The 23,325-nt window shown below is 34.4% G+C and overlaps 1 protein-coding gene across 3 annotated transcripts in view; it reads right to left on the bottom strand.

Moving 5' to 3' along the window:
* The window catches only part of LOC149804856 (ectonucleoside triphosphate diphosphohydrolase 8-like), a 109,387-nt gene extending 87,228 nt beyond the window's left edge, over positions 1–22,159 (bottom strand). Inside the window, exon 1 of one of the 3 annotated variants that reach the window (XM_089945346.1) lies at positions 20,782–22,159. The gene's annotated coding sequence lies outside the window, so the exon portion shown is untranslated. The remainder of the gene's footprint in view (positions 1–20,781) is intronic. The other 2 variants (XM_089945335.1, XM_089945328.1) reach the window with 2 other exon arrangements.
* Positions 22,160–23,325: the final 1,166 nt, after the last annotated feature.

The following is a 23,325-nucleotide window of genomic DNA, read 5'->3' as shown; positions in this document are numbered from 1 at the left end:
AGTTCAAGAATGTATCTCAGAAGTATTTATAAATGCACCTTCATTTCTACGAGGAAGGGATACAAGAACATATGATATTACTTACCATAGCGTTTGCTTTGTTTCCTTTCATATTCTACAGGAGAAAAATACTATACTATTCCATCTCTTCTCACCAAAACATGTAAAACTATCCTTGCTCTAGAAAATCAAAATCAATTTTATTTATTCTCAAATGCCGATTTCTAAAAGCATCATACTAAAAAAAATCAACAACGTACAGTGAGTGTATCGTTTGAAAGATGAAAGACTGTTATTAAATTATACGAAGAAAAATTTGAGATTCCAAATTTTCAATTATGGAATACATTAGTCACCTCAAGATCAAGAGAGAGAGAAAAATAAAAAAGTCTGAGTGAAACACTAAAAAAGAACAAAAGAGTCAATACACAGACAGTCCGTATCTAATCGCAGTACAAAATTGAATTTTCTGCACTTGACAACAGCCACTCTCAGAGCGAGTGTTGTGGTTTCTGATATCGCACTAAAGCACTAAGCGGCTGCCGTGTATTCAGGCTATTAGTGACAAAACTATAATACGGACTCGATGAAAGAGGCCGATAAATAACGTTTAATTCAAACCTAATAATGAGCTAACGTGAAGTATATTCCGTGCAGTATATATATATATATATATATATATATATATATATATATATATATATATATATATATATATATAATTTTGGTGACGACAGAGCATGCCTCTTTATTGGATTTTATTTTATATTTGATACGGATGTTTTGGGACTATTTATTTCGCAGATTAAAGGATTACTTCCTTCTTCGAGCATCTTTCTCAGCTACATAGTTGTACGGTTGACTTTAATTGGAGAATAGTGCACTTCAAGACACATATGATGTAAAGTGAAAAGTGTACCAGAAAATAATCTATTTTTATCGATCAGATCATGCCCGTGTGCCTTTTTCTCTAATAAAAGTCGTTAATAATAGTTCTACGCTAAACGCAAAGATTTAACATTGCTATTCTCGAACATTCCCGATACACAGTGGTGCTAATCGTAACACATTAAAAATTCAAATCCATCGCTGTAACATACATTAACCACGTCAATGTAGAACGAAAAATCCCTCTCCAAAGAGGTACAGAAAGCACATTCATACAATAGAATTTAAGAAGGCAATGTTTTTACATCTGTAGGACATGTTTTGAGACCTTAGAAAACATTTACACGTAGACAAGGAGAGCGATACTGTCATTGTAGATCACTTCATTGAACAAGTCTGAACGAATGTCACATGTTTGGTATTTATGCTCATTTACAGTAGGTTTCCTCCGAATAATCGAAACTCAGGTATAGTCATTTTTTCTTCATATTTTGTGATTTGAAACTTAAACATAGTCTTCAATGTTTTACTCAATACCAAACACTCACACACAGTGTTGTACTCGGTATCAAACACTCACACACATTGTTATACTCAATATCACTCACACACAGTGCTATACTCAATATCAAACACTCACACACAGTGTTATATTTAATATCAAATTCATTCACAGTGTCATACTCAGTACCAAACACTCACACACAGTTATACTCAATATCAAGCACTCACACGCGGTGTTATACTCAATGTCACTCACACAGTGTTATACTCAATGTCAAACACTCACACACAGCTATACTCAATATCAAGCTCTCACACACAGTGTTATACTCAATATCACTCATACACAGTGTTATACTCAATATCAAACATTCACACACAGTTATACTGAATATCAAGCACTCACATAGTGTTATACTCAATGTCACTCACACACAGTGTTATACTCAATATCAAACAAACACACACAGTTATACTCATTAGAAAACAAACACATAGTTATACTCAATATCAAGCTCTCACACACAATATTATACTCAATATCAAACACTCACACACAGTGTTATATATCAAACTCATACAAAGTGTTATACTCAATATCAAACACTCAGTTATGCTCAGTATTAATTACTCACACATTGTCATGCTCAATATCAAACACTCACACACAGTGTTATACTCAATATCACTCACACTGTGTTATACCCAATATCACTCACACAGTGTTATACTCAAAATCACTCACACGGTGTTATAATCAATATCACTTACACAGTGTTATATTCAATATCACTTACACAGTGTTATATTCAATATGACTCACACAGTGTTATGCTCAATATCACTCACACAGTGTTATATTCAATATCACTCACAAAGTGTTATGCTCAATATCACTCACACAGTGTTATATTCAATATCACTCACAAGGTGTTATATTCAATATCACTCACACAGTGTTTTACTCAATATCACTCACACAGTGTTATACTCAATATCACTCACACACAGTGTTATACTTAGTATCAAACATTCATACACAGTGACACACACGTACTTTTTACCATGTTGAAGATTTTCTCAAATTTACCTGCTTTTTGCATATACATGAAATAGCTCACAGACAATAATGCCTTTATGATCGAGAAACATGAAGAATACATAACGCCTTTTTCATTTATGGTAACACCGATAACAACTAAATTATGGCTGCAATGACCTAGATTTTTTGTTACAGTGACTATGGTAAGATTGTTTCATTATATACCTCTGAGGAATAGCGATTTACAGAATTTCCCCTTCAATTTTATTTCATCAACTGTATACGTGATACATGAGAACACTATTTAATTTGAAGTGATTTCATCGTTGGAAAACACAGCAATAACTCTGTTTTATGAGCTGTCACTAGTGTACTCTTTCTGGACTTTCCTAAAATACGGAATTATTTGTGTATTACCTCAAAAATCACAAAGATAATTTACATGGATAGAAAGAGAAAAATGACATCACTAGTCATGATTTCGAATTTAAGTAACTATCTTATCCGTCAGAAAAAGAAAATACTGGAGCACTGTCGGTTCAAAACAAAGCCTGAAATAGGTCGAGGACCACATATTGCGTTTTGCACCTAATTCTATTCACTATCAGTTTGGTTAAATAGAATCCAGCTTTATCTGAAATTACATTACAACTTATTATTCTATGGAACGAATAGCTCCACTAAGTCGTTGCATTTGAGATTCACTCAGTGCGTTTTCGTTCGTGGGATCGAAAAAGAACATCATGTACCATGTGTTCATAATTTTGTGAAATTATCTATAAATTATATCCTGAGCACAGCCATATGTTTCCAGAAACCTGACTAGATTTCATCAGCCGGATCTGTCAGTTATTGTCGTTACGTCTTCCTAGCTTTAAACTAAGTAACGAAAAAGAGCGAAAAAAACAACAAGTTTAAAATTCAACAAAATAATCTATTTCCCTAGAATACAAAGCGAAAATTTAAAAGAACTTACAGTATTGTGAATTAAATCCCAAATAGCCCTGTAAGTTATATCACAAGCCCAAATGTATGAAGTTCTAATTGAATTCATGTGGTATTCCAAATAAGTTCCGATATTGAATGTGTTAATGTGTATGTAGTCTCGAACGTACTAATGTGCCGATAGTCTTGAATGTGATGATGTGTTAACAATCCTTTGATGTATCACTATAACATAATCCAAACTGCCCTTTTCTGAATTTACTTTAATCCCAAATTATTGTTTTAGTCCAAGAATATTATTGAGCACTTTGTAATTCCTATGAATAATAATTTGAATAAATTAGGCAACCCAAATTAAAATTAAAATGTTTATCCTTGGAAAGTTAAGGCAAGAATAAATAAATCCAATGTAAACAAAACTGTATACCCACTCTACTTGACCTATGTTGCAATTATTTTAAAATTCGTTGTCAACATAGTTGGAAATTTCCATTCTTGAAGCTTGTAAGATCAGAATCAAGACTCTGTCTTTAACTCATATTTAAGTAAACATGATTATTATTAATAATGATCTGAATATTTAATCCACAAGGATTGAGAAATATTATCTATGTATTATGCTGCTTACACAATGAATGTCACTGGTTAGGTACACCATTAAATTGATTTTGGACAAGGTCAAATGCAAAATACAGATTTTTATAACAATAGTCATGGAAAAAAGCCAATACTAATTATATATAAATATAAGATTCGAATGATTTACAATTTAGTAGGTTGCATTGATGTTAAAAACGTTAAAATTAAAATAAAAAACGTAAAAAAACGCATTTTTTCTCAATAAATAAAAAACGAAAAAAAACGTTCCACTAGTTTTTAGGTAACACAAAAATCAATATTTTACTTATTTACACGCTACATACCAGTTTTGAAGTTTCAGTGATACAAATATGAAAAAATGTCAAAAGTTTTAAACCGTAGTCCAGATAACATTGAAATTTTTTTCACTCAATGTCGTTATCACCATCTGACTGATCTGACCACTCTGTGGTTTCCTCCATATAATTTATATTGTCCAGCAAAAAATAAAAAACGTAAAAAACGCGTTTTTCGAGGTAAAATAAAAACGAAAGAAACGTTTTTATCATCTATGGTAGGTTGTGTATTATTTATCAGTATTAAGCAAGATATTGAAACATTGTTTTATATCCTGCGTGTCCCATAGTATCTTGTATAGGTGCTTTGCTTTTGTTTCTCTCTTAACATTTTACTCAGGGAAATACTGCTCTATTTCTACTATTTATACTACTGGAAATACAATTTTACAACCGTGTTCAGACACTGATGAACAATAAATCATTTGAGCGGGATTGAAAGTCTGACTGAATGAATACCATAACACTTTTGTATGTCGTGATGTAACTGGTAACAAGTCATTCAACCAAGCTTTATCTCATTGTGCATTTTCCAGAACTATATCAGATTATACCTGTGGCGCATATTCGCGATCTAAAATCTCTCGAACCGGAAATCTCGCTCCTTGTGTGAACCAAACGTCATACATATTGCCCACCTTCTGTAACCATGTAGTTGCACTTTCTTGATCTACAGCTTGGGCCATCGTAAGGTGCATGCGACTGCCCAGGGTGCCTCGCCCGGGGGGGGGGGGATGGCACATTCAACTGAGTTGTGGTATTTTTCCCCGAGTAGCGGGCGCTAAAGATGACGCTCGTCCGGGGCGCCATTTTATCTTGCGCAAACTTGCGAAGGCCCTACCAACAACTCCGTCTGTTTGAATGTGAATTATCACGAAATTTGAAACGGTAGGCGTAAGTTTCGCGATTTCAGTGTAACGCGAGAAATAGTCAACTTGAAGAAAATATATTGGTTGGTTCAGCTTCAGCACGACTTGCTACATTTTACCACGGCCGTTCTGGAAATGACAGTGGCACGGACAGTTGTACGACACAATCCACAACGTTTCAGGAGGTCTTTACGCTGCTTAATCAAATCTTTCCACAAAACCACCGACGACGTAAGTTCTACATATTTTATAAACTTCTGATCATCTTCGTGTCAAATATACTTAGCTGCCTCGACCCAGGAATCATTATTCTATCACCTTCGAGTAATACACATTTCAGACTGCCTATTCTTCATATATTTCCATGACCATCCGATTTGACAATATTCGTTAATTATTCTATAAGTCTGGCCCCGATCTTGTTCTGCATCTGTTGCCTCTAGTCTTACCTTTGAGGCAGGCAAAGAACTTATAATTATGAACTACAAGTTTCTCTTTCTGAAATCAATTGTTACTTATAGTGCTTTCCGAACTCGTAACAGGCACGACAATGTATCAACTGCAATTAACATTTTACCGTCAGCATGTGACATCATAAACCTGATACAGAGTTCCGAGTCAAAATTTTACAAATTGGGTATTTTACTTCGCGGTTCAAATGTAATTGCGTTTCTGTAATATTTGGTGTTCTTTTTTATTTGATTGTTTGTTTTTCTTTTCTTTTCTTTTTTGCTGTTGTGTATTTTTGCGAACATAAAAATCCCGTAAGAAGATATGAACTTACGCTGCCCGACTGATCCTGCATATTTGTGTATGCTTAACGTGTGTATATATGTGTGACCTTTAACCATATTGCACGGTAGCAGTTGAGGCTACGTGTCTACTAAGTTTTATTTCTGCTTCTGCATCCAACCTTGTTTCTGACCTTAGAATTTTGTTGAAACAATTTTCTTTAGAGTTTGATGGAAATTTCCATTAAGATGACAGTGTAGTGGGGATAGATATAATGTTGTTTACAACTTAAAATTTTTAACTTTTGACCTTCATCCTGTTTCTAAAATGTTGTCTTATGATTTATATTAAGGTTGCTTAAATTAGTATTACTCATTCCTACTATAACATCTTATGTGGAATCAGTCTTATTGTAGTGTTCAGTTTTAATCTGAGAGGATTTATTTATTTGAATTATTCACTGGAACTACAAATTGCTCATCATTAATAATTTTCCGTCTAAATCACTATTTGGGGATCATTGCGAATTTATTCAAGGACATTTAGGATTACAACATTGTGATACATCAAGACTATTGGCACATTAGCACGTTCCAGGCCATTGACACATCAACACATTAAAAATTGGAACTCATAAGGAACAACGCTGGAAACATTTGGACTTGCGATAGAACCATTAGGATTATATAAGATTTAATTTTTCAATACTGTGAGTTCTTTTTAAATTTTCTCTTTTATTATAGGGAAATAAGTTATTGGTTGAATTTTAAAAACTAGTTGGTTATCGCTCTTTTCTGTAAGTTAATTTAATACCACAGAGTCGTAACAATATAGTAAAGACATAAGCATATTTGAATCATGTTACTGCTACGCGCATTTACTCTACATGAGCGTGCAATAAAAACCAATCCCACTGATTGCAAAGATAACCTTTTTATTCTTTGACAATAATATTCGATACAGTTAAAGATATACAGATATTAAGAGTGTGAATAGAACTATCTCTGTCTCTCTCTCTCTCTCTCTCTCTCTCTCTCTCTCTCTCTCTCCACAAAGGGTTAAAACACAACCCGTAACAATACATCAAGTGACATAGTGACCAAAACTAATTCAGTGTACGTTCGGTTCGAGTGGATGTTTTCACAGGAATCAAGCGGAATCATTTCAAATGCGCATGGAACATCTGGGTCATTAACTGATGAAATGCCTTATATTGATCAAAAGTGCTATCATCATACAACATGGACTGTGATTACAGCAGACTCAGTACTCTGTCATTGGAGTAAATCCATACAATTTAAATGTTTCACGTCCTCTGCTAACACACAACGTGTTCACAGTGTTAGTATAAGGTTGAGATTTGGTTACGTTGTGATATAACGTTCTAGCAAGCAACGTTGCTGAAACATTACGCATGAACATAATTTTATTAGTATTAACAGTCTACTGATCGAAACATATATATATATATATATATATATATATATATATATATATATATATATATATATATATTAATGAAGGTCAGAATTTCGCTCGGAAAATATTTTATTTGTCAACTTCTTTGATTAGAGACATTACGTGCGAACATATTTTTTTTTCAATTTTCTACGAATATACAAACCGAAGTTTGAAGCTCTTCCTGTACCAGCGGAATAATATTTTTGGCGGAGATGATGAATTATCTATTGTTTTGAACCGCCAAGGTATATAACTTATTTATTAATCTATAAATCGCATTTTTATTTGCAGAAATTAGCTTTACTATCGTCAGAAACGTTCCGGTGGCCTAGTGGTTAGAACGTCCGACTTAGATACGGGAGGTGCGGGTTCGAACCCGACCGAGTCATACGAAAGACTTATAACAATGGTGTCAACAGATTCCTTGCTTGGCATTCAGCATTAAGAGGTCAGTGTTAGGACTGGTCAGTCTGGTGTCACGATAATGTGACTGGGTGGGACATCGTGCTACATGTCTGCTGCATGATGCCCCAATGTTAGACATCACTATAAACTGCCACACTACAGACATCGTAGCGATATCACTTAAGAATTGGTAAAGAAACGTTAAAAATCCAATTCGCTCACACACATACACACACATGCACACACACACACTATTGTCAGAGATGTTTTGTGTGGCTGATTTGGTTACCTTAGGATAACATTCTGGCAGCGTTGTTAAAACGTTGACACATTCATACACATGTAAGCACGATGCCAGGAGGTGTTGCCAATTTGCAATCAAATAAAATGTGGTCTTTTGACCAACATGTTCGGTTTATACATAAAATGACCTAAATTACTTGGCGTAGTGCTGTGACATTTATCTGACTCGCATTAAGTATTGATACACTTGGGTTAGCGGGTGGGCTGGCTCGCCTAGAAAAATAGTGAAAATGGGGATTGGTTTACATAGAGTTAACGGGTTTTTAAATGCGCATGCACTTAGCTCAAGAATATAACATTTATCATTCTTGACCAAACTATATTTAAAGACCATGTATTATAAAATTATAAATTGCAACCAAAATTTAAATATATATATGTTTAGGCAGATGTATACATGTTGCTATGCATAGACGTAAAATAAGAAATTTACATTAAAAGGTAATTAAAGTTTAATAATTGCAGGTGTGAATGAACCATATAATTATTATTATTATTATTATTATTATTATTATTATTATTATTATTATTATTATGTTGGTTGTAAACAAGTTATTACTGGCATTGGTGAGTGATAAACATAGCCCACATGAACTCATATATTGTATTGGCTAAATATTAACATGGATAATCTAGTTGCGGAAGAATTTGCTAAGTTGGGTGTGGGTATGGGTATGGGTGTGGGTGTGGGTATGGGTGTGGGTGTGGGTATGGGTATGGGTATGGGTGTGGGTGTGGGTATGGGTGTGGGTGTGGGTATGGGTGTGGGTGTGGGTATGGGTATGGGTATGGGTGTGGGTATGGGTGTGGGTGTGGGTGTGGGTGTGGATATGGGTGTGGGTATGGGTGTGGGCATGGGTATGGGTATGGGTATGGGTGTGGGTGTGGGTCAAAAAGCATGATTGCAGGATGCACACAATGTTCTATAGAAGTACGTGGAATATTCAACACCTTGTGACAACATTTTTGCATTATTTGTGCAAGCCCTATCTTTATTTCTTTGCTAAGTTTCTTCCGTAATTGATTAATTTGTGATTGGACTTGTTCATGAAAAAAAAATGAAAAAAGTTGAAGCTGCAGAATGATAATAATGAAGAGAAATAATTTTAAAGTAAAAATATATTTCAAATCAGACTTAAAATTAGCCTCTTTACAAACTTGTTGTTTGTTTCATTACACTATTTTGCTTGACATCAACATGTGTAAACTGTTCTGAGATGATATATGACTTAGTTCAAGCATTAAAGTTATTTTTAAATTTGCAGGAGCAGACGACATTGATTGAATATTCCATGGAGGATACTGATTTTGATTTTTAATCTCAATAAATAAAACAACAGAAAATCAACACAAAAATAAAGTGATAGTAAAATATGTTGAAATGTTTTCTTTTTTTATACCCACTTGTCTCTTCTCAATCAAGTAAATTTACGTTATATTCTTATTCAGCATGTCTTAACAGTTAAAAAACACTTCTATACATTTTTATATTGCCACTTTTAACTGAATTTGCAGGAATTATCATGCATCACTGCCTTTCAAGTGTGCAAATTTGTACAATGTTTACATGATTTGTGCACTCGTGTGTACTGTGATCTTACATTATGGTTAGATGACTGGTGACGTTTAGTTTGTTCCAAATGAAAATTGTGCAGATCTGACATCCAATATGGCGACAATGGCATCCTTCTTGAAAATCATGCTATACGTAGGTAGATGGTAATCTTGACATTTTTTTAATGTTTATTTGAAATTTGGAACGTCCTTAAGGGCAGTGGGGCAAATGGGTTTCAGAAACAGAAGCAGCTTTCACTTTTCACTTTCAATATAGGTTTTGAATGTTGTCAAAATGTTGCTTTGTGCCGTTAAACAACAACGTTGTAGCAACATTCCAGAAAGTTTGCCAAATCACATTGCCACAACGTTAAATGACAACATTGCCACAACTTTAGTGCAACGTTGTTGCAACGTTAAATTGTTTGCTGGGTAATTTAACCTCATTACTAATTTTCTTTACAAGCACTTAGTCAATTTTTTGCATAACTTACGCACATGTACTGCTTTTTTAAAGATTTGATACTATCTCGTTTTGAATTTTAGTATTGCTGGCGGCAATTCTTATATCTCTTTGGATCCTGGTTAGAATAACAATGGCCTGTGGTCAGTTTCAATGTGAAATATGATACCGGTATGATAATTGCATCGACGTATGTATTGCTCAGTTTCGATCATTGTGAGCTTAACACATTATTAGCTCTTAGCTCTGCTATAATTTCTTTGAATTCTCGTTGTTGTGCTACACCCCCAGTGCCACTCTTTTGTCTTCCTCAGTAGGTTGCGCTGCCAAATTTGGAGAAAACTTACTCTGTTGATTTTTTTTAACCAAAGAAAGTGTCTCCAATTTGATACGGTTCTCTGCTGTTTCATTTCTCAATTTTACTGAGATACACGAACATTCGAACAGCTCTTTCTTCACAGTTTTATATTCTCACAATAACTGCCAGAGAGAGATATGCGATGTGTCCCCCCTCCCCCACTTGTTATGTGGCTTTGGTTATCTTTATCTATGAGATGATCGACCGTGGTGATATTGCCTGGATCGAGTAAACAATAAAATAAAATCTGAAATTAATGCTTGCAATAACAGAAATCTGAGGAAATATATAGAATAGAACAACACAAGCCCCCGCATTTAAAATTGTAAGATTTTAATTAATTACAAATGACATTTGAATGATACACTTTATCTAAGAAATAGAAATAAAACACATTATGCGAAATTCAATCAGCCGTTCTGTTTTACCGATAAAACAAATTTCATCGAATGAATGATCGAACTCAAATTGCTGCCATGTCAACATAACCTGGCTGCTTCCGGTCCTTTCCAAATCACTATTGGTGACGGGTCAGCGTTGCCGTATTTGTTTCCTTCTTTCGCTCTCTCTCTCTCTCTCTCTCTCTCTATCTCTCTCTCTCTCTCTCTACTTTTGGTCATTAACCGTAACTTGTTTGAAGTCTGTTGTCTTTTCCCCACTGTACAGTACAGGTATGGAGCTATTTTTCCCCTTCAAATAAACATAATAGGGAACCTAAATATTTGTCTTTTTTTTCTTCTCCTGAGTTCGAATAATATTCCGACCATTACATCAGATATTGTCTTATGGTAATTTAGCAGAATTAAGCTAATATGGTCATTTCACAACCTGATACATAAACAACCCTGTTATCATAAAATTAACGTCTCTCTAGCGCTAGCCGCATTCCTAACTGAAACCATGACATAATTAGACCTCTTAGATAAATTATTATCTCTCACTAGGGGCTGTAAATTACTAGCTGAACTATGTCGGTCGATACCCGCCAATTTTCTCGGCTAAGAGAATTCACAAGTTAATTTCTGAAATGCATTAGTGAACTTCACATCTTGTCGTAACAACATTACTTGCTAATTAGCAATTATCGTGCATATATTTCAAAACATAGAAAAATCAGTTCTTAGTATACGTGATACATATCATTTAAAGCAGATAAATTGGTTCTCACACTTTGTATCTTTGTATTGCATGAAATTCCTACAATGCATTATTTCTGTTACATACAAACTACTAAATCCGAACATATTCATATCAATGAAATATTATTTGATATTCTTACAATACATTAGTCTCATGACATTCAAGACAAACGAATGCACAATTAACTGCTGAACCATAGTAAAATTGAAGCCTTCATTTCAAACGAATAAATTCAACAAATAATTACAACCTTGCATCAATGAACATATTGTATGCGGTTGATACAATACCTTTTGTGGTTTTCGAGAATCGCTCCCTTTCCTATGCAGCCGAATCTCTCTCAGGTGCTGGGTCTTTCAAATTCTTCCAGACCCTGTCCCACGGACAATTTATTTGACGACCAAAATAATTGTTGATTTCCTCGGAATCTCTCAGACTTTCTTTTCGGCAGAAAACTTGGACTGCCGAATTTTGCATGGGAAATTACTTAAAACATTGAATTTTGTCTGGGAAATACACCCTCTCGTTTAGCTTAGACAATCAGGATTAACTTTCTCTAACCGCCAAAATTTTGACACTGCCATTAAAGTCAGAAGAATTCTCTCTAATCAGCCTTTATTAATAGCTATTCCTGGAAAATCTATTTTTTGACACCGATTTCAAAAAGACCACGGTGGTTTTTGGCTTATCTCAACTTTGTCATTTGCTGCTACTTAACCTTTCGTTAACATTGGCATCTTCTATCTGTCGAACCGTTATCCGAACGGACTCTAATTCAAATTCAGTCATGCCCTCAAGCAAGAGAGATTAAAGATTGCAAGTTACCGGTTTATTGTGAGTCTATCCCATACGTCAGTCTTAAGGGTTACGTGTCACACTGACCACAAAAAAGTTCTTCGAGAAAACATCTGCAAAATCTTTTTCCAATACAATAGACTTTCTTAATCTCTTTTAATCGTCCTTTTTGTGGCACAGCCGTACATGGGGAGGTCAAATATTTGATTTATCACATAGTCTGTACACTATAGTGTATGCAGTTTAATATCTTTGATATTATAACATGTAAACATATCGCTTAATGTGATTCTGATTGGTCCAAATAAGCCCATGAAATTATTGTGCAGTATTCTTTTTACTGATTGGCTGCGATCGTGGCAAAAACCTTTTTAACCCCGCCTTCAGGAATGTTTTGTTTTGAATGAACATTTTGGTGGCCATTATTCAACTCGACTCGCGAAACGAAATTGAGAAAAAAATATCTCGGCTATCTGAATATGGATATGTTACCCCCACAGGGGTTTGTTATGTCATGTTTAACAATATCATCATAAGAAAAATGGCGGAAAACTACAAGACAAGAACAAAATAGGAAGTAAAATTAAGGGTATTGCTCATTTGATAGAGGGTGGCAGATTGGGGGAGGGGATGCAACATAGATAGAGAATCCACCCTATATACAAGCGTGGTTTAAATGTTTAACTTACAGAAGTAAATAAACTCACCTGTTTACAGAAGAATGTGGCCCTAAATGGGTCTCCCAACTGACAGAACATTATCCAACCACAGCATATTTACGCAGTATATATGGGATGCAAATCCGACTCAGAAAGAAATTTGTTTACATATTCTGTACAGTCTATTGTTCCAAATCAAATACTGCAAATGTCCGGTCACAAATGCATTGCAGTAAAAATCGCAACAATGTAATTTTTAGTCCTGAAAGTGACATTTTAGGGCAAAACATGTACTCAAGGCCGACTATGTTCTGTATCAAACAATGTGGCATCATGTCACATTGATTATTCTGTTTGAAAAATGATTTTGTCGTTATAAAATGTTCTGTTTATGCGGATGGAAGCCTTTTCTTTGATTTTGTAGTTTGTAAAAATATGTACAATCTATTTTTACTAGTTCAACTTTGTTTGGGACTATATTCTATGCACAGCAAATAATCTCCACTTAAATAAAAACTGTGATAAAAAGAATCTCAAATGGGTAATGACAATATTAAATTTATGAAACTCGTTGAATAAATTCAATATTAAATCATTACCCATTTGAGATCCTTTATATGCTACACCGTGTAAGCCATCAACTACCAGGAATCCTTTATGATAGAACTTAAGCGTTTATGAAATACCGAACGTAAGTTTTTTAAAATAGCATTTGCCAGATGGTGTGAAGAATGTTGGAAGCAACTACGATTCCAGTACTAATTTCGTTTGCCCAAATCACAATTTCGAATTAAATTTTGAGAAAACAGGATCGGGACACACAGCGTAGTTGACGCAGCATGCAGTACTGCGTCTGGCTTAGTTCTGATAGCATACCCCCACTCGATTTCGCCTGATCCCATTTCTCTTGGTAGAATTCAATTTTTTTTCTCACTACTAACCACATTGTTGACAAAAATATTGTCTACAACTTGCAAGGTTGGTCCATTTAGTAAAGATGGTTTCAAATTACGAATGAAATAAACATTATGTAAAGTGCTTCTGGAACCGATATCAATGTTCGCTCTTATTTTTTTTCCTGAGAACATTCGGCCTTTCTTTAATAGGTCTCATTTATAAACGTGTCATTCTTGACAAGCTGATCACTCTTAAGTTTGCGCGAAACACATATAGGAGAATCACGGTAATGTCAGGTCCTCTATCAATTCTGAATCGAATATAAACTGACTTTCACAATATGCATCAATTGATTTTCAACTGCATCTCTGTAGACTGCACCCCTCCCCGAAATTCTACTTCTGTTCCATCATTCTCTTCATATACTATCATGTGGATATATAATTTCGCAAACTGGCACATTTTTGGAAATTACGATCGGCATTTTTTTTTAGTTTGTTGGACATTTGTCTCTGTGGGATAGAATCTGAGTGTATCTAGAGCAACACTTATTTCCTTGGCGATACGTACGAATGTTTCCGGTCTAAGGTTACGATTCCTTCGATAAATACTTTCTACCTTTGACAGCATGAATTTTGTCATTGTCTTTGTTTTCCCTCTGATCATGTGTTCCTGGTTTTTGATAGCTTCACTTTGTTGAGCTTGACTGTTGCTACTTCTACGGTCAGGTCTGGACGTAACTGAGAGTTTCGTATTATGTTTGATCACAAATTAAAACAGCTGTCATGTCTATCAACAGTCCATCTTGCAGATCTCCATAATTGCTGTACTCTATTAAATTGTATAGTGCAGTACAGTACTCTATTGACTTGATCAGTACAGTACAGCACTCTGTTAACTTTTACATTACTGTCTATTTACTTGTATAGAAAAGTACAATACTCTATTACCTTTTACAGTACATTCTATTGACTCGTACTGTGCCATGAGCAACAAGAGAATGTTGATACAAACGATCAAGCCCACCGGAAAATGGTGTTGCGCATGTACTTTTGCAGAGAATTTGCGAAATAGAAGAAAAACATTGCTACACCTGATTGCTCGATTGCATACGTATAATATGTTCTGTTTAATTAAAAATAGCTCAACAATGCAATGCGCAATGTCCAAGAAATCTTTCCTTAATCATAAAATTAACGAATTATATATTTTTATAATAGTGTCTCTGTCTCGTTTATCTTTTTAATAAAAACAAAGATGATACAATCTGAAGTTAGGCAGATGAAAACACATATTTGTTGTCCTGACTTGATTAATCCAACGGGGTTCGGGGTGGCCCAGTGGTCTAAGGCAATTGTCTTTACAGATCACTGGCATTTAACCTCTATCCGCGTGGGTTCCATTCTCGGTCGGGCCAACGTGGGTATGTGAAAAAGCTTGCCAGTTTGGTTGCCTTGATCCGCTGTCTGAACTAGATCAAACATCTTAGTCTGATAGCAGCTTGATAATACTGGAATTTACTCCTTATTTACTGAAGGCCAGCAGTGCCGGATTACCAAACAGGCAGAGTAGGCACCGGCCTATGGTCCCCGCGACAACGGATGAAAATAATATTGACAAAACGTATTAGGATATAATTTGCGGGGGAAGGGGACGTGTCGCAAGATTTCGACTGCCTAATGGCCTCCACATGTTTAATCTGGCACTGAAGCCCAGTCTTGGATGGTGCTAAAGTATGAACCTGTGTCCACATCAGCATCTCCCCAATACCGGACCACTTATGACATTGTGCTATGGTGGGTTATTTATAATGACAATCACATCTGATCACTATATTGCTTTACTCACAAAAAGCTGTCACGCGTAGGTTGTACAAATGTAGACAGGGTGTGATCTTAACAATGTCCCTAGATGTTAACGAGAGTATAAAATCTAAGTCCAATTCTACTTGTTATCATGATCATTTAAGCTTCAATAACGATGATAATGGTAATGGTGATGATGATCGTCATCTTCACAGCCGTTGATATCAAAAGGCTCTTTTTTCTGTTATATCTGAAACATGTGACTCGTAGATAACCCATTACCTTAATTTTAACTTAAATATTCCTCATTTCCACATCTTCCTAAAAGCATATTTGAACGCATTGAAATTTGCAAACACATTCGTGTATGAATTTGCACATGTGCAAAATACAATCAGTGTAAGTACCTGTGTACACGAGAACGGGATATTAGATAAAAGGCACCGCCTTCCAACACTGGCACCTTGTTTCCTTATGTCTTTTATGTCTGTTTTATTCACCCAATAAATCAGTGAAATCGTCTTTGAATGGAATACAAGGTAACACTTATTTATATTTAACTTAAAAGCGACAGTCAGTGGGATGAACCAAATTTAAAAATGCCAAAGGAAATTCGTTTTTGAAACGTTTGAAATAATGTTGAAAGAAATGAGAAAGATTCTTTAACAATGCTGCAATTACTTGTTTTCTCAGACACAATACACATCTAGTTTATGAAGTTTGTTTAAATGATGGTGTAAATGATAACATTGGTGTTGGTGTTGGTGGTTTGCTGGTTGTACTGATGGTGTGATTCAAAGCACTGTCTCAGGCGTATATGTGTATATGACATACATATATAGCCCATTTTTTCCCCAATGGTATCAATGAATGTTTGTTTTAATAGAACATTTTACATTTTTTATCATTGCTTCTGAGTGCTGATTGTGAGACAAAATGTTACGATTTCTTTTTTACTTTCAAGTAGCGAAGGACTGTGAAGAGTGCTTATTGATTCGTTCGTCAGTGTTACACACAGTTATATATATATATATATATATATATATATATATATATATATATATATATATATATATAAAGAAGGTAGTTAGCTTCAATGACGAAATATTGTTTATTAACTGTTGATATCCCGTTGAAGTAAAAAAAAAAGATTCTATATAAGGATCGCAACATGGACATAACATGGATATATTCCCTTAATATATATATATATATATATATATATATATATATATATATATATATATATATATATATATATATATATATATATATATATATATATATATCATAATTGTATATTTACGTACTTAGTGTGTCCTTATTGCTGACCTTAAATTGCAACACGATTTAACACGTGCACATACATACATACATACATACATACATCCGCGCATTAATATATTATCGCATACAGTTTATAACATACTCACATACGTACATTTAATTATATGATCCGTCCACAAAAAGGTATTTCACAATTTTATAATACAGTGCCGCACTCATTCAGCATGTCCTCAGGAACGCCATGTGAGCATACAGTACATAGTTCTGACTAATTTCTACGTCAGTGCTAAAGATCATTACATCTTCAGCATTTATTCGGATTTAAAAATACACCTATCTTCATAATTCAGAAAATTGAAAACAATACTTTTTCACGTATTTGTAAACAAGTTTAAGTAGAGGCGAGAACTAAAAGGACAATAATCTTGATACATGTTGCATTATTTTCGGGGGGGGGGAGGGGGACAAATTTGTAATGATCAGCTATTGCATTTTAAGGATGTAGGCCAAAACTTGTTTAGAGGTGAACTCTGTGGTGGGGTGAGGGTGGAAAGTGCCCCCGCCCCTATGTGCGGGCGCCAATGTATGTTGCAACATTTAAGACAATCTTGTGTTATGTATTTTAAATGTATGTATTTCATTCAACTCAATAATTTATTTTCATGAACACGTACATACTCACAGAGTACACACCATGAATATTGCATGCTTCTCAAATGCTATACGTACAACTTTTAGCAGAACTTCAAACAACGTAATCAACAAGCGCTAGAATGAATGTAGACAAATATAAACAATACATCTCTTTTTTTAAACACTTCAAAAGCAAATTAGCTAATGCTATAAGTTAACAATTAAATACACTTATACATGGATGATTTATGCACCTTTTAAATAAGCTTGCGCGTAAGTTAATATATACTGGATACAGTAAAAGAAAGCGATATTTATCTTTAATAGCAGGGTTGTTACGCAGCATACAATATCTCTCATTTCGATCGACTTTTTTATTTACTTTTTTGCTTCCATATCTCCAGGTCTCATTATCAGATTATGATTAGATACTCGGAGTTCTGCCAAAGCTGCCCTGTGTTCATGGTTACATAACAATTTGAAATAATCTTCGAGGCCGATGCCAGTTTTGATATGTTTATATAAAGACAATTTATCAGAATCGTGTAATGCAATGTACCAGTCTGAAAGAGAAACGTCTGTAACCCTTTGTGCAAATATTGTAAAAATTATTATAGCAATTTAAGAAACGGAAAACATTAAACATTAACAAAATGGAAATCTGTTTAAAGTAACTTTCAGAAGGGTAACCAAGTTAATAGTATTACTTGATTCACTTTTAATAAATAACTGTCTATATGCAGCAAAATAATATTTACAGAATTTTGTAATCAAAAGCAAAACCTAACTAACTATAAGTATCTTTATAGGATTCTCCCAAGCTCACCGTATACACCGACATCAGAAATAGATATACATTTCTCACAGCTAACAAATATTTTAAAAACTTGCCTCGTAAACGTTAAATAGCGTCAGCCTGGCGAAAACTAAATACCTTTGGTGCGTAATTCAAAACGTGGATAACATATATATCAAAATTTTTGAAGTATTCATTATAATTTAAGTAACATTTTCAAATTTCAAATGAGCTTATTCTTTGCCTATAGAGATATACTAACTATTGTTTGTTGAGCTTTAGAGAACTCTTCATTGCTCGTGAAAACAAGGTTAAGGTAATTACAATTTTCAATCAAATCAATATTGTTACTAACCGTATTCCATACTGTGTTTTGTCTTAATGGATGACATTTTAAAACAATCTTAACTTTCGTTTTATCAAGGTTAATATTCAAATTCCATTTATTACATTAATAATGTAAGTTATAAACTATTTTTAACCTCAATGTTGTTTTATTTTTTGGTAAAAAAGTAATAAATCTAAATCGTCAGCAGACAGTAAAAATAAAGTCAACTCGTCAAATCCTAAATATATCTTCTGTAGATCCTGATGATGTTTGCTGATCTTCAATAAATAACGAAAACAGCATGGTGAATACCTTCACCTTTACTCAAAACTTAATACCCCAAAAATGGCATTACCAGTCCATCAATGTGAATCATCTGCTTTAATTACAATGAATATATAATGAAGAACATTTTACATTTTGCTATGTAAATTTTGTTTAAAAACCATCAACCACAAACTCTTTCTGCAAACGACTTTTAAAATCAATAACCGATGCTTAAATCCTTTATTAATTAAAAAAGTAAAACAAAAAAAACAAAAAAACTTCCATATTTACCACTCCTATCATTAACCCAAAGTGTGTATCGATTGTTTGTCATTTCCTTTGCCCATTTCAAAGTCATCTTTTGCATTTAAGATAATGGTAAATACGTTTGAAACGCAACGTAGTAGAGTAATACCTACATAATTTCCTGCATTAGAAGCATCATCAGGCTTAAATACAGGTTACACCCTCCCCCATTAAGTATTTTACATATACAGAGTCTAAATATCTCCTTGCCATGCTATTTCAACATTTTGGGAGTTCTCCTTGCCATGTTATTTCAAAATTTTGGGAGTTCTTATCATTTTTTTATTCAATGCTCTTTGCTTGTCTCGTTTATCTAAGATGTTTCCTTTATTTGATGAATTAGTTTCATATTATCACGTATACAGTTATTCCTTTCTTCCTTTGAAAAGGTTTAATTTTGATTGTGCCAAGCACTAATATGTTGGAAAAGTTATTCAGACAAAACGCTTACACCAGAAGTCACATATTGGACTCTCCAAATGAAGTTCCAAACGCTTCTGGTATTAGAACCTTTCAAACTAGAACTTTAATGTGGTAATTTCCTTTGTATTGGAGATTTGCCTTTCTCGTTCATTTTTTCAAATTCTTTTTCCAAACACCAGTAGCATTTCAGTTCATATATTTGGAAGTGTTTGACAACGAACATCCTTTGGACTATTTACCGTTATTCTAACGTGCATCTGACTCAGAGCTAGTAGGACATCATGAAATTTAAACCTCTTTTGCTACCTAGCCTTTGAGTTGCAAGTACGGAATAATATCTTTACTTGTCGGATTCATTCGCCATTCTCTTAAAGTATGAACTTTGAATTTATATAAAAGGGGGTCTTCTACGAACTGTTTCGAATTTTTTAATGAAAAAAAGAAGTTTTAATCATAATTCGCATATTACTGATATGCCGATCCGTGATAGCTCAATTGGTAGAGCGACTAACTCATAATCCAGGGATAGCGGGTTCAATACCCGACACAGTCAGCCCTAGAAGGATGCCCAAGCGTATTCTTGGCAAGTGCACTTAACTCTCATTTCCTGATATTGTATTAAAAATGCAGTTAAAACCAACCATCAAACACCTTATGAATGTTATATACGAGGAAACTGGGTCTGGAAGAAATGGGCATTGAATGGTAAAAATACAGCATTTTGCTTGTACCTTGATGTAGTCATCTATTGTGAATACAGCCAGTTGTAACTGCGTGTGGAATATAAAATGACTGAAATTTGTACCATCACACATTTTACTTTTTAATACATTTGGTCTTCCAACTCACTTGAACATACGGATTTAAAACCTCTCGCATTTCCCCGCAAACTGTTACAGAACATGCACTTTCTGTCTCGAAATAGATAATAACTCTAATTAGCGGATGATAATAACATACACATGCTTTACACCAGATATACTAACCTTTATTTCCCTCTAACGTAAACGGAATCATCTAATTTCATAATCCAACAGACTTCCTGATGAACCCGTGCATAGGTGTGGACCAGAGTCGAAGACGTGCAGGTATAATCAAACTAGTTCCAAGCCAGCCAACAACGGAACCAAAAGGTATGACATCATTCTGACACTTCCAATCAAGGAGTTTATGGTCATAAAGTATACATTCCTACCAATGAAAGGTATCCAAATGATATCAAGTGGTTTATGTTTTACTACTTTACATTTATCGGTCAATCAATATTGTTATGAAAGGGAAGTATATTCTGAAATCGGTTTCGCTGCAATCTGACTATATAGCTATAAATTATGACTAAATTTAACACGGCGGTAAAAACTGAAGTGTCATAAATAAAGCGACAAATTTATTTTGTTTGCAGTTGAACGAAAACGGATACAGCATAATTTGCGGCAGAAAACGCAAATAGTGTCTGTATTATAACTGCTTTTAACTTCCAATTAGCATCAGCCAAACACCATGTAAGGCACTTTCATAGCATGAGTGGTAAAACAATAGCAACGTTAGAAGTATTTATTGTAGATAATTGAAGAAACTGTAGTTCCAAGATCTATAGTTGTTGATTGTCATATTGGAAAATAGATATCTAGTTTCGGTGGGAATCGTGTGAACATACATCATGATACGATCGTTGATCAAAACTGTGATTGAACCCCTCTAGAGTTTATTTGATAACTGAACTCATCTGAAGTGTGGAGCCATCACAGATTCATTTTTGTAAAGGGCATCGGATATGAATGAGAATGTGGCGGTGTATTTAGTTTGAAATGTTCTCAGATCAGCACGAAAATAATAGCTGTAAGAGTTTACCTGACATCAAGATAATATAAGTATGCATTTCTCTGTAAGTCACAATACGTTAGACGAAAATTCCGATAAAAGGTAACACAGATGGAGTATCACAGATATGTTGCATAAAGCCCGACTATGATCAGTATACATCCCTTCTATGCAAACTCTTTCAGAGACAATCGCTGAGACACAATGACTGTGGATCGAAGCGTGATGATTGAATCTAAATACAATCCGTAATTAATGATTACTCTCCATTCGCAAGCAAATTACTAAGACTGTATTGTTTGGCGATATAAAATTAGTTTATACTGACAGTCAAATTCACAGACTTCTCATTCCTCTACTATGAATCTCAGAAAATACAATTTATTTCATACTGTCGCTGAGTGCCAATCAACACAAGCCATCCAGATCAACTATCACATCACTTAAACACAATGTCTTGACATCTCAATATTTTCCTCATCTAATTGAATCGCTATTTCTCTCGAGCGAGTGAGCCAATTCGCAAAGCTGCTATATACCGTTAAAGGTTACTGCTCCTGCCTCAGAAGCTTCCAGCGGTATTTCTTTATGAACTCAGTCTGCGTGTTTAATTGGCTTCAGGTACAAAATTCACTTCGATCATGAATTGATTTTAGGTAGTCGCAGAACGTGCTGATAGCCATTCATAAATGTTCAGTGGTCACTAATGAAGATGTGCATACTTGTCTGTTGAAACCCCTTGAGATTAGCTAAAATTGGTAACAAATATGTGATATTACTCAAATACGCCCCAGAGCCATCTGTTTCTGGGAACCACGTGCGCCAAAGATACGTTATCAAAATAATTGTTGATAGAAGATATTCTGAGATATCTTTTCTCCCTCATGATGAGAAGAAAATATAACCTCTCTTGGACGAAAGACTAATATGTTTATATAATGAAAGTGTATTTTGATGCCGTTTGTTTAAAGGTTCCTCTTTACGATGCGAAAGAATAAAACCTCTGTAGTAACCTCTTCAAAATTTCTCGCTCTTCTTTCCTTAGTACTGAAATACAATTTTTTTAAAAATATGCTTCAATGCTCTTGCTAGACAAACACAATAATTAAAAGGAAGCACTATTGATCTACATCTTTTAAACCTTTAACTGGAATCACGTGACTAAAATTGATGGCGATAACTAAACAAATACGTCAGGCCAAAATTTTAATTTTTTATAACATTAGCTTCTACAAAGCTTTCATAAAGTGTAAATGTTGTAACTAGTCACTGTAGCTTACATAAATTTGTCATAATTCTATTTCCGCTTCTTTTGCCATTTATTTGTCAATTGGAATTGAACAATTGCTAACCTTATACTTCCTCTCTTCGATCAGCACCATCTTTTGTTCATTACACAATGTCCTATCATATTTAATCTGACGCAAGGTCTCCAGTTAATTTCTGGATTTTCCATAACCTCTAGCTCAGTGATGCAAACAAACAGTGACAATACCATTAATACAATAGCCAGGACATTCTGTTAGGCTTCAGATTAACATGTTAACATTTCCACCTCATTATTATGACGGATAAAGGCCGATGCTCTCGGACGAAGCATCGCATGGGATATCATTAAGTACCATCCATCATTATCTACCGATAATAATGTCAGAGCTCGATTCACCGACCATTTCTCATTAAAATAACAGATTCAGAATGTAAGGTCC

This window comes from Sinohyriopsis cumingii, chromosome 2 (assembly GCF_028554795.1).
Source record: "Sinohyriopsis cumingii isolate HCF-2022 chromosome 2, ASM2855479v2, whole genome shotgun sequence".
Classification (NCBI taxonomy): Eukaryota; Metazoa; Mollusca; class Bivalvia; order Unionida; family Unionidae; genus Sinohyriopsis; species Sinohyriopsis cumingii.
The sequence above is the reverse complement of the archived record's forward strand: the minus strand, read 5'-3'. Positions and strand labels throughout refer to the sequence as shown.